We start from the raw sequence: 11,766 nt of genomic DNA on the forward strand, positions 1-11,766 counted from the left end.
AATCTTTAAAATATCTAACATTGAAATTAAAATAGCACCAAGACTCTACACACGCTTTGGAAAGCAGAGCTAAATGGTGAACAAACATGGCACCACACGGTAAGGTAAGACAACACGTTTACATGTTGTTTTCTATATGTTCTCTGACATTTATCCTAACGATATGAGGCGGACTTTGTGGAAAAAAAGCTTGTTTAGTGGACTAACTTTGCACTTGAAGTATGCCCTTTCACTTACTGTATCTAGGCTAACGGCTAACATGCTGACTATTATTTTTATGTCACTAGTCACTTGAAACAAATTTAGGACGATAGGAGACAGGTTGGAATAAACCGAAATTTCCCTTTAACTCAAGTTTCAATTGTCCGTTAAGTGTCATTCTGATTGATGATAATATAAATTCTGTAATGCAGTGATATCATAAAAATTTTCTGAGACAGTTATTGTACCAAGAAAATCTCATACAGTTGCAAACCTACTTCTTCTGACTAAAGATTTGGGCTATTCCTCTGGGCATGCATCTCGGTACCAGCCTTGCCAACTGTTGGCTAATTGGTGTGAGCTAATGCACAGAGCTGACTGTAAACAGGCTGTGTGTCGCAAATTGTTGTAACTCCAGCTTAGAAACATACTCCTAATGGGCTGTACACATGTCCAAAGAAGCTCCTAACACCCAAATAATACCGTCATATCACACATAATAGGAAAACGCTACATTCGGAATATGGCATAATCTGGAAAAATTGGAATATGCTGTTATGTGACCCGTATCAAATTCAGAATATTGTCACACTCAGACTAAAAGGGGACTGCATGTTAAGGTATCCAGTGTTATGAGAGTAGTGAAGCTGCTTTCAAGAATAATGAAGAGAGACATGGTGGCTGCACTCAGAGCAGACAGCTGTTGCCAATCAGAGCAAAGACGAAATTAGCAGTTACAATGTCGAGTGGTAGCCTCAAAGTGTTTAATATTTCCTGTCGCTCTCATCTCCCTTTAATTTGTGTTAATATTACAGGTGTCTGTGCAAACAGACTGCAGTTATCAGTAACCTGGGTACTTTTTTGTTTTGTTTATATGGGGAATATGAATAACTTGATTTCTCTGTGCTCATGCAAACGCCATATCATGAATATGATCATAACTCGGGGAAAAGCCTCATAAAAGGGTTATTTATGTCCATGTAAATGCACTATCACACTCAAACACCTATCTGTGTAATACATTACAGCTCACTACATCCTCAAAAATGACCTCACAATGAAGTAATCATCTCTAACTCATCTTTTTAAAAAAATCTCAACATTAAAACATTGATCTGAGCAGGATTTATTGCAGGACCCTTATATTTTGCCTTAGATGCTGGCAGCCATACTGCAGGACTTTTCAACGTTACATTTTCAAATGGTTAAAAGCTTCCTGCCATGATTTTTAATCACTAATGGCTCTGCTCCAGGAGAGATTAGCAACTAATCAACATGTTGCAGCAGACAGCCTGGCTGGGCTCTCACAGTCAGTAGGAGCGGTATGCACGTTCGGTGTGGACACACTGCCACTTGCTGCTACTACTCCCATCCATCACCGTGATCCCAGTGCTCCCACACCCACTTCATATGTCTCAGATTTTCTGCCACATTTGTGATTTCTAAGGAGGAATACAGGAGAAGACGTCTAATAAGTTGTACTTTCTCTGTGCTCAGGTTGTACCCGAACTTGGGACAGATCTGGTGTTAATGTAGCTGTCACGACAACTTGAAGTCTTTATTATTAACATAAAGAATATGAAAAATACGATGTGACGTGGTAGCTTAGAAAAAGTGTTATTTGCTGGTGTAAAGTGGTCACAAATTATAGTGAAAGCTAAACCATAGTGTCTTGATTATTTCCTGAATCAACAATATACTTACAGTATATTGCACACTGTGGCAACGCGCCTCAGTTTCATGCAAATGTTTAACAACACGGCACACTAAGGGTAACAGTTAATGTCTATGGACCAAACTGCAAATCATCATTAGTTTGCAAATGGCTGCCATTCAGAAAGACAAAGAAAGGGAAGGAAAAAAAGACGAAGGGAAGGTTTAGTGGGAGTTCAAAGGCAAGAGGAAATATGAACCATCTGTGTGAGCCCTAATTTTCTTGGTTGTAAAAAACATTTTTGTATATTTTTATTTCTAATAACTGGGCAGTGTGCCTTGTGGCTGTTTTCAGGCGCAGACTTCAGAGTCTACGGGCAAACAAACAGTGAAGCAATTAGCCAATGGTTAAAACATACAGTGTAGAGCAGTTATGCCCCTCTGAAATGCATTTGTTTCACAGAGGTCACTCGTAGTTTACAGCTGCTAGACATTTCTGGCATTACAAAAAGCCCACAGTTCTGCTTCTTCAAACACAAGTGGCAGTTGTTAATATTGCAAGAAGAAAACTCCCCTCATGAAAGTATCAGGGCTTTCTTTCCATTGTTTCCTTTATATATCTGAGAGCTCTAATGATAAAACTGCTCTGTGTCTTATTTCTCTCTGTCAGAAATTGAGCATGTTTCCATGGCAACCACACTGCCGTTAGCCAGCTGTCCAAAGTGAGATAACGTAGCAGGCAGAGTTGAGAGGGAGTTCTATAAATTCCCATTGTGATCCCGAAGATTAGTGGAAGCTGTTGTGTCAGTGCTGGTGGAGGTGTGTGTTTACCTGGCTTACAACACCTGTGCCTTATTCAGCACAATAAGCTCAACACTGCGTCATAGCAACTGATTTTATCATTTAAGTCAAATCAGGTGTTTTACTGGTGTATTTTGCAGAACAGATTTGTTAAAAAGAGGCCTATCAGTGTATTAGTGTGACATATTTTCCTTTATTCATGCAGTTTTGTGTGCATTTGATGAATTGCACTACTTATAATCCATTAGCACTACTTAACATAATTGTTCCCACGAGTTTCCCATGTATTTAACACCCTTTCTGACAAAGTACGACTGTACTGTGCCAGTGCATGCCCTATGGCATGAATGCATCAGTTAGGCCACCATCTGGTGGCTTGTGCAATATTTGTCCTGCTGTGCTCTGCAAGTGCCCCCACCGAAATGGCAGGATTGGTGATGTAGAAACAGCTTGTCTGAGACATACAAGCCTTATTTACAAGCCTGTACCTAAAGGCAGAAACCTGCTGGCACGCTCTGATAAAATCTATAATTTTGCATCAAGGAGTCAAGGTAGCTCACGTATTTCTATACACGATCAAAGCACAGATCAGTGGTATTGTGTGAAAGTACGTCATGTACAAGAACATTCATGCGCAGCCACAAATGTGAAGTATACCATATAATTGAGCAAAAAGGCCAGTAAGACTGAAAATGTGCATCCCTCCTCTCTAACCCTCCCAGTGTCTAATAAGTTACCATGACAACCAGAGTGGAGAGGATTGCCCTCGTTGAGCTTGAGCTCCCTTTTGTTGGAAAGGTTTCCCTGTTTCTCCTGTGGTCTGGCATAATCACCTCATGATAATGATACATAATCTTCTCGGAGACAATAAATTCCCCCTGAAAATGTCTTAAAAACCGAACAGAGGAGGCGACTGAAAGACGTCTGTGCCGGGAGCAATTTTAAAATCATTCACACTGACTCAGCATTCACTCGTGCATTTGAAAAGCTGCTGCAACATCAGAAAAGCCGGATAGTTCTTTGATGAAAACGCTTTCAGTGGTTTTGGAAAAACACAATATATGCGGACATGTCCCTGTCCTATTCTATGTAAATACAAAAGTAGTCTGTTTTATTTTTTTGCATTTTCATACTCTTTGGGATTTTTGTGTGTTATAGCAAACCAAATGTAAAAAAAACATGTCACAGTCACATTAAAAGCTGAATATTTGAATAAAATGAACATAGATTGTTCATTACTATCTACAGCAGCAGTGAGGAAACACTCATTGAACCACTCATAGCATTCCCGTAATCAACACTCCTGCACCTGTTGAAGAGGATTAACATGTGAGCCCACTTCCACGTCTATAATCCCCCGTTAATATGCACTTCATGTAATAATGAGCTGCTTGACTTCTCTGATAGCACGGCTTGATTCTGATTCAAAGCCACCCCATGGCTTGTAGAGCTCCTTCACTGCCTCTGCAACCAAACTTTGTTCCCCTGTTTTGTATATAGCCCTCCACAGCACCACCCCTCCACCCCCTCTCTGTCTTTCACTACCTGCCAAGGGAGCACACATCTCATACGGAGAATCAGCTACTCATCTTCTGGCGCTCTGATCTGAGTAGGCTCCAACTGACGACTGAGGGGGCACAGGGCATCATTTACCACACGCATGCTCTACAGCGAAAAACAAATGAAGTGGGCCACAATATCCTCCTGTTTGTTTCCAAATCACTAGTGGTACAGATTAACCTTTAATATAATTTAATGTTTTACATGGGTGATAAATGTTAAAACTGGGAGAAAATATATGAGATTATTGTATGTTTAATCATCAAATGAACACAGGGACATGTCAGTGGTAGTGTAACGGTATACAAATTCCATGTTTTGATGCATACCTCAGTTTTGCGTCGCTGATGGCTGTGTTTTTGGTGCATTGAAAGGTGGATCATTGGCTATAATTCTTACTGCAACATTTATGTAATTAAACATTTGTATATTGTCAATGATAAAACACAAACACAACTTTTAATATGTCATTAATAGCCTGTCATTATTACAAAAGACTCCAACTTTTATGTTCTCAAAACTAAATTAAATGAAATGCAAATCTAAATATCATAAATACGTGTTTATAATTTTTATAATTAACTTAAATAAAAGAGTTAAAGGTTCAGTGTGTATAATTTAGGGGGATATATGGGCAGAGATGTTATGTAGTATAATAAGTGCGTCTTCTTTAGTTTATTATCACTTGAGACTAATGATAGATATGTTTTGTTACCTTAGAATGAGCCATGTACATCTACATAGGGAGCAGGTCCTCGTATATGGAGGTCACCATGTTGCACCGCCATGTTTCTACAGTAGCCGAGAGCAGACAAACCAAACACTGGCTCTTGATAGGGCCATTCACTTAATTAGCATTAGCACTGCAGTTAGCAGCCCCTCCATGAGGAGCAGCATTGATAAAATGCTGATTTTTTTTAAAATGTGAAACTGCTTAATTTTGTGTTTTTATTGGTTTAAATCACTGGGTGCATTTGTTTTGGAGAGGAAGAAACCTCTGTTGATAAATCTGCTTATGGTATCCTCCTGAACAACGAAAACTGAAGGAACTCTAACCCGGAGAAGTTTTAGCTGGTTGTAATCTGTAATCCTCACCGCTAGCTGCCACTAAATCCCCCTAAATCCTACACACTGGACCTTTAACCTGACTAGCCTGATTTATGTAACAGACGACAAATTGTCATAGGAGCTGTCATACTCCAGAATTTTATTTAGACATAAATATTTTTGTTTTAAGCTAATTTTATTGGGTAAAAAGAAGCAAAAAAGTCACACACTGAACCAAATAGCCTGTACCAAATGAATGGGAGATTTATGTACTGTTACACCTCTACATGTAAGAATCAACAGCAGAGTAACCACAGAAAACAGTAGAACAGACATTCCCATTCAAATCAACTTAGCAGGCTGGTCAGAGCAGCAGCCATTTTCTTGTGTACTGTTGCCATTGCAACTGTTGTAACAGGCTAACTTCCTGTAACCCTCTGTATCAAATACTAGCTGTGTCCCAATTCAGGGTCTGCATCCTTCGAAGGGCGAATTTGAAGGCCCCTTACGTCACAACGCTGCGCGAAGGCTGTCCCAATTCATTCAAATTCGAAGGCTCCTCCAAATGCAGCCGACGAATACGCCCTCCTTTTCCCTTCATTCGGAGGATGCACCGCGACTATCCTTCGTGGCCTCCCATATCCCAAGATCCTTTGCGCGCCTTTGTTCAACCCGGATCTTTTTACAATGGCGGCAAGCTTGAGCAGCGGCAGCGGCACCGGCACCGGCACGGAATATACTTTTAAATGTAAGTAACGGATTTTTACTTAACGCCAGAAGTTCAAGGGGCATTAAAACCTGTAAATGGCTGTTAAAATACCTGACGTTAGTAACGCTAACACGTAGCCACCGGAATGTAGAGCCAGCTCCGCGATGTAACGTTAGCTTGGCTAACGTTAACCTGTTGATACGAGGAGCTTAGCCTTTAAAAGTAACGGTAAAGCCTAAAAACCCTTCACTTTGAAATGTTACAAGCTCGGATGGTGACTTATATCTTATTGTAACTGTGGAGATGTTGTTGGCTGTGTATACCTCACATCAGGTTAATTTGTTGTCGTTGTAAGTTGTACATGTGCAGTTAGCTCCTCTTAATTACAAGAGATAGGAGCTGTCGGGGCGCATCTCTCCTGCGCCCAAAGCTGAGTGCAGCTGAACAAATAATGTTAACGGTGGGTTTATTTCTAGGCTGTAAAACTGTGAACGTTTGGATTGAATGCATAGCTAACTTGAGGAGCATTATTATTGTTATTATCGTTATTATATCGAACAATCAAATCTTCCTGTTGACATAACTGAAAATATGCTTTACATGTCATTTTGTTGTAGGGAGCAAGGAGCAAACGGAAGAGTTCATTAAACTCCGTGGTCAAAACGACCATCTGTTTACGGGGGCCAAAAACACTGCCACACTTGGATGGAGGTAACTGTTAAGGCATAAATAAATAGCCCATTTGTACTCTATACATACTTGTATGTAACAGTTACTTAATTTAAAATGAACCCAAATCCTGTACAAAGAAAAAATATAATCTTTAGATCACATTAAGTGAATGTTGTTTTTGGGTCGGGGTGGGAATTTTATGTCTGTCCTGATGTCACTTTTTGTGAATCTTTACATATCTGTGACAATGTGATTTTTTTTGTGTTTGCCTTTTGTCATGTTTCTCTCTTGTTTAGAACAATCCTGCAAAAAATGGGCCTGGAGGGAAAGGTGGAGCCCCAGCAGGCCAAAAAAAAGTGGGACAACTTAAAAAAAAAATACAAAGTATGTGCAGGTTTGGATAATGATATGGAAACTACATTTGTTTTACCTAAGTTAATAAATACTTTGATAAAGAAACGTAGAAAAAACCTCCAAGGCACCCTCCCAAAGTTGTTAAAATGCCTTTATTCTCGTGGCATGGTCATATAAACCTTAAAACCACAGTCCTTCGACGCGTTTCAGCATCAAGCCTTCATCAGGAAGTCAAACAAATTAATTTTCTTCGTTCTCTTTTCTTCGTTTCTTTATCACTACATGAATTGCATTGCAAAGAGCACCTCAAACATATTTCTTTTTGAGTCCATGAAACACTCCTTTTTCAAGACTTTTTAAATAAATACTTTAAAGAAAACTGCTGCTGTTGTGATTCATTTCCTCTCCCTTAGGAATGCAAAGATCCAGGGACAGGACAGGGGGTCAGCGGGAAGCCCACTGCTGCCACATGGCCCTGGTTTGTCCTCATGGATGAGGTTATAGGACAGAGGCCTTCGATGGCACCTCCTGTCCTAATTGCCTCCATCCCTGAGGACACACCAGGGCCAAGTGCTGCAGTGGGTGAGCAGCAGCAGCAGGGGGAGGAGGAGGAGGAGGAGGAGGAGGAGGATGAGGAAAGGCAGCCAGGGCCAGCAACAACAGGCAAAAGAAAGAGAAGAAGGGGAAGAGATAATGAAATTATAGACCTGATCAGGGAAGACATGAGGTTGCAGAGGGAGGCAGAGGAGAGGAGAGAAAGAGAGAGCAGAGAGAGGATGGAGAGACTTTTCAGCTTATTGGAGAGGATGGTTGACAGACAGTGATTTTTTTTTTTTGGATGTTTTTTTTCTCTGTTCGATTAAGTTCTGTGTTTCTTATTTAAAGTGTTAATTAAAAATATTGTATATAGTTCTAAATTAAAATCTTGTAACCTTGTTCCATTTTCTGTTCTAAATATTGTATATAGTTAAATTAAAATCTTATAACCTTGTTACATTATCTGTTCCATTTCTTATTTACAACTAAAGTAAACTTTTGAACTCCTTTTCAGTGACAACACAAGTAATTTATTTTTTCTGTGATTAACAAATATTTACAAAGATACAATATGAACATTTATAACTATAACTATTGGGTATTCTTAACATGTACAACTATTTACAAAAGATCAGAAATTACTATTTATAGAGAACATATATACAGTTTAATTATTGGCTGAGCAGGAGTCCCTGGTGGTGCTGCTGGACTGGATGGGATGCCACAATAAAGACCCTGGAGTCTTCTGGCTGTGAGTGGGACATCATGTCAGGGGTGGGGGATGCATGTCTCCACTGTCCACCACATCGTCCATCAACGGGGTTTGCAGGGCTGACGCAATCGACGGCTGCCATGTCACTAAAAATGTTTAAAAGAGAGGCAAGAATAAAACACACAAAATACTACTGCACAACTTTTTAAACCCACCACAAACTACCTCAACAAACAAAACTTTACAAAACACTTTAAATAGGAATAGCTTTAAAATTATTTTACTTGCCCTCTAAAGGTAATCATGGTCGAGGACACCCTCCTCCAGGGCAGACACCTCTGCAGACAGCTGGTTCCGCCATGGAGCACCACTGACTGCCTCCAACCCGTTCTCCCCCTCATCCTCCGGCATGTCGTCCTGCACTTCATCCTCTGGGGCCATGATGTCACCAGCACCCAGGCAGATGTTGTGCAGGACGGCACATGCTGTTATGACCTGGAGAAAAGAAGAAAAAAAAAAAGATTAATTTAATGTAAATGTAATTTAATTTTAATTAATGTACTGGTATTCACCATTTAACAATAATTCTGTTGTGTCATGACATACCTGAGGCACAAAGGTGTGGTGCACCTCCAGCACTTGGAGGAAGATGGCCCTAAACCTCGTCTTCATCATCCCAAAGGCACGCTCTATGATGGAGCGTGCCCTGGAATGATGGCTGTTGAAGCGCTGGGCTCCCACACCTTGTACCGGCTGCTTGTAGGGAGTGATGAGGGGGAGTGGATGTTGGAGGCACGGGTACCCACCGTCTGCCAAGATGAAGTACCCTGGAGGAGGGTAGATGGCACGCCTGTACAGTGGGCTGTGCCGGAGTACCCTGGAGTCGTGCACCGACCCCGGCCAGCCCACGTACGTGTCGATGAAGCGGCCCTGATGGTCACAAAGTGCTTGCAGAATTATAGATGCAAATAGTTTGCGATTCCTATAGCATTGACCATCAGGGCCGCTTGGTGGCTTGATCCTGACATGGCAGCCGTCGATTGCTCCAGCAGCTTTTAGAAAAGCTCTGTGTCTTGCCAGCCCTGCAAACCCTTGAGTTACTGCCGCCAGGTCGTCAGCGGTCTTGGGGAGGTAGATAACCCTGTGGCGAATGGCCACCACCTCCTCAGTAACTCGATGAATGATGTGGTGAACAGTGGAGCGAGGCATCCCAAACGCCCTTGAGACCACCCTGTATGATGTCCCACTCGCCAGCCAGAAGAGAAAGACCAAGGTCTCTATTGTGGCACCCCATCCGTGTCGTCTTTCCTGGTGGAGAAGGTCCAGCAGCACCGCCAGGGACTCTCTGCTCAGCCTGAAATCTCGCCTGGTGTCATGATCATCAAAAAATATTTGGAGAACTGGAGCATTCATATTGATGCGGCAGTACATCGGTCTCGTCTGGATGGGGAAAGGAGGGTAAGAACAGGAGAACATAAATGATTAAAGCAACAATAGCTATTTAATTTTAGTTAATAAGACAATGCTAGTTAATGTTATACCTTAGATCAATAATGCTTTATTTGTCCATCTATCCACTTTGGCTTCTCAATATGGTTTTGATGTTTAATGACACATTTTAATACTGAATTAAGTCAGGGTTATTTACAGGGTTCGTACACATTTTACTATTCAATTCAAGCACTTTATAAGCCCTTTTAAGCATTTAAACTAAAATTCAAGCACTTTTCAGACCTTGAAAACACAGCATTAAAATTTCAACATTTTCAAAGATTTTAAGCACCTGTACGAAATCTGTATCAAGTGTAATGGTTAAATGACATGAACCACATATATATATATAATGTTATGTAGCGTTTGTCACTTAACGGTATCGTTTATTAACGGGTATATTAATTACCTCGAACTACGCTAGCTATGTATGAACATTAATGTGGGTTAAAATAACAGGTTTAACGTTACCTCCCCACAGCTCTCTCCCAGCCGGAGATAAACGAGCCGCCGGTGTCGCTGTCGCCGGAGCCGCCTCTCCTCTTCCTCCAACAAAAAATATATTAAAAAAAACAAAATCAAAACCTCTGGCTCCATCGTCTGTTATGTTTTTGTGTCGTCTGTCCGTTATGTTTCCGTGTCGTTTGTTAAGTTGTCTGTCTGTTATGTTTCTGTGTCGTCTCTTAAGTTGTCTGTTATGTTTTTCGTCTTTCCCGGGCTTGGGCAGCAGGAGTCATGACGTCGTGACGCAACCCCGAAATGCTCCGTAGGCTAGACTGTCCCATTTATCAACGTGACCTGTCCTTCGGAGGTGCCTCCGAAGGATCATCCTTCGGAGGCTGCGTAGGCCGGGTCCTCCGAAGGATGCAGACCCTGAATTGGGACGCAGCTACTGCATCTAAAGATGGAGACATGTTTCCACTTTCTCCTTCTGTGCAAAAATGAAGCCAAAACATCTCAGATAAGGCCGTTGCCATCTTGTGCTGGTGACTTCATTTGGAGCCAGTCTTCACAGAAATGATCTCTGTGGTATCGAGTTACTGCCCATACAACCCTCCAATCAATCACTACCAGCACCACTGATTGCGAGCACACAGATTGGCTCACACAGATGTCAATCATGATGTCCCACCTATTTTTATAGCATCAAATAACTAGTTAAAACCAAACCTATCTGAAAGATGACCACTTGAGGATACATCAGTGTGATAAGAACTACCTAAAATGACAGAAAACATCTTTAGGAAAAAAATATTTAACGTGTACTTTGATGTGTCAGTATGGCCATGTTTCATCTGCTAACATGGAGTGGGTGGGGTTTAGGATCTTTACTACAGCCAGCCACCAGGGGAGGCAAGTCGTAAACTTACTGACAAGTCGTAAACTTACTGAGGTTGTGCAGTAACAACTAAGGAGCAGTGGAGTAGTACGCTTTCCAATGAGCAACTGTTACTTTTAAATCTGTAACTTTTCCCTTTTTTATGTTGCCATTAATTGCATGGTTGAAACATGGTGTAACGTTAATGTAGCTGCCTCCAAAGAACAAGTGAGAGTCGCTGCTCAACAGACAGCTGAAAAGCAGAGAGAAACAGCGTGCAGATCAGCATATTTTCACATCTAACTCTGCGAATTGGGGGCTTATTTCAACCAAACGAGAGTGGGGGATTGCTGGGTTTTAATTTGTTTCTGTTGAGATTGAATGAAGTGTATTTTACTATGAAGTAAGAAGGCAATTACGCTAGTCTTAGTTTGGTGAAAAAGAGAATTGGTGTGCTGTTGCTCTTTTCTGCTTTAATAAGAAAAATAGGAGTAAGAAGAGGCCAAACAGAGTTCCCAAACTAACGTTAGTGAGTGTGACACACTCCATAACAACTAAAAACAATCGCCATTTTCTTTTGTATTAATCAACTGACCATGGAAAACAATTCATGTCTGTTGTATTCATTCTATTCTATGGGTGTAACCTTCACACTAATACAACAGCATGAATATCACCGGATTAAACAGCCACATCACTTTGTTATAAAAT

The 11,766-nt window shown here is 41.1% G+C and overlaps 1 long non-coding RNA gene across 2 annotated transcripts; it reads left to right on the plus strand.

Annotated features, from left to right (window-relative positions):
* The first annotated feature begins 5,939 nt into the window (after positions 1-5,939).
* On the plus strand, positions 5,940-10,296 carry LOC117261930 (uncharacterized). 2 transcript variants are annotated; one of them, XR_004502080.2, is made up of 4 exons: positions 5,940-6,010; positions 6,589-6,682; positions 6,940-7,027; positions 10,219-10,296. It is a non-coding gene; the product is annotated as an uncharacterized LOC117261930 (long non-coding RNA). The 2 variants fall into 2 exon arrangements; XR_004502079.2 differs by lacking the exon at positions 10,219-10,296 and having other exon boundaries at positions 6,940-7,441.
* Positions 10,297-11,766: the final 1,470 nt, after the last annotated feature.

This window comes from Epinephelus lanceolatus, chromosome 5 (genome assembly GCF_041903045.1).
Source record: "Epinephelus lanceolatus isolate andai-2023 chromosome 5, ASM4190304v1, whole genome shotgun sequence".
NCBI lineage: Eukaryota > Metazoa > Chordata > Actinopteri > Perciformes > Serranidae > Epinephelus > Epinephelus lanceolatus.